Source organism: Pongo pygmaeus, chromosome 20 (assembly GCF_028885625.2).
Source record: "Pongo pygmaeus isolate AG05252 chromosome 20, NHGRI_mPonPyg2-v2.0_pri, whole genome shotgun sequence".
Lineage (NCBI taxonomy): Eukaryota > Metazoa > Chordata > Mammalia > Primates > Hominidae > Pongo > Pongo pygmaeus.
The window spans coordinates 24,704,944-24,706,670 of record NC_072393.2 but is presented as its reverse complement, the minus strand read 5'-3'; positions in this window follow the sequence as shown (position 1 = coordinate 24,706,670).

Genomic DNA, 1,727 nt, shown 5'->3' with positions numbered 1-1,727 from the left:
CTCCAGAAATCTCCTAGAACTGACAAAATTCAGAAACGTTTCTGGATACAAGATTAACATACACAAATCAGTAGCTCTTCTATTCACCAACAGCAACCAAATGGAGAATTAAATCAAGAACTCAACCCCTTTTACAATAGCTGAAAAAAATAAAATACTTAGGAAATATACCTAATGAAGGAGGCAAAAGAAGGAAAACTACAAAACACTGCTGAAAGAAATCATAGATGACACAAACAAATGGAAACACATACCATGCTCATGGATGAGTAGAATCAATATTGTGAAAATGACCATACTGCCAAAAGCAATCAACAAATTCTACACAATCCCCATCAAAATACCACCATCGTTCCTCACAGAGTTAGAAAAAAAAATTCAAAAAATCATACGAAGCCCACATAGCCAAAGTAAGATGAAGAAAAAAAGAACAAATCTGGAGGCAACATATTATCTGATTTCAAAGTATACTATAAGGTTTTAGTCACCAAAACAGCATAGTCCTGGTATAAAAATAGGCACATACACCAATGGAAGAGAACCCAGAAATAAACCCAAATACTTACAGCCAACTGATCTTCAAAGAAGCAAACAAAAACATAAAGTGGGGAAAGGACACCCTTTTCAACAAATGGTGCTGGGATAATAGGCTAGCCACATGTAGGAGAATAAAACTGGATCCTCATCTCCTACCTTATTTAAAAAAATCAACACAAGATGGATTAAGGACTGAAACCTAAGACCTGAAGCTAAAAAACTCTGGAAGCTAACATTGAAAAAACTCTTCTAGGCATTGGTTGGCCAAAATTTCATGACCAAAAACCTAAAAGCAAATGCAGTAAAAACAAGATAAACAGCTGGGACCTAATTAAACTAAAAAGCTTTGGCATGGCAAAAGGAACAGTCAGCAGAATAAACAGATAACTCACAGAGTGGGAGAAAATCTTTACAATCTATACATCTGACAAAGGACTAATATACAGAATCTGTAACGAACTCAAATCAGTAAGAAAAATATCAAAAAATAGACAAATCTCAAAAGATATGTAAATGGCCAACAAACATATAAAAAAAAATGCTCAACATCACTAATGATCAGGGAAATGCAAATCAAACCACAATGCGATACCACTCTATTCCTGCAGGAATGGCCGTAATCAAAAGATCAAAAAACTGTAGATGTTGGCATGGATGCAGCGATCAAAGAACACTTCCACACCGCTGGTGGGAATGTGAACTAGTACAGTCACTAAAGGAAACTGTGGAGATTCCTTAAAGAACTAAAAGCAGAATTATCATTTGATCCAGCAATCCCAGTACTGCGTATCTACCCAGAGAAAAATAAGTCATTATTTGAAAGAGATACTTGCACATGCATGTCTCTAGCAGCACAATTCACAATTGCAAAATTGTGGAACCAACCAAAATGCCCATCAATCAACGAGTGGATAAAGAAACTGTGGTGTGTGTGTGTGTGTGTGTGTGTGTGTGTGTGTGTTGGAATGCTACTCAGCCATAACAAGTAATTAATTAAAAGCATTTGCAATAACCTGGATGAGACTGGAGACTATTATTCTACGTGAAGTAATTCAGGAATGGAAAACCAACCATCATATGTTCTCACTGATATGTGGGAGGTAAGCTATGAGAATGGAAAGGCATAAGAATAATACAATGGACTTTGGGGACATGGGGAGAAGACGGGGAAGGGAGAGGAATAAAAGACA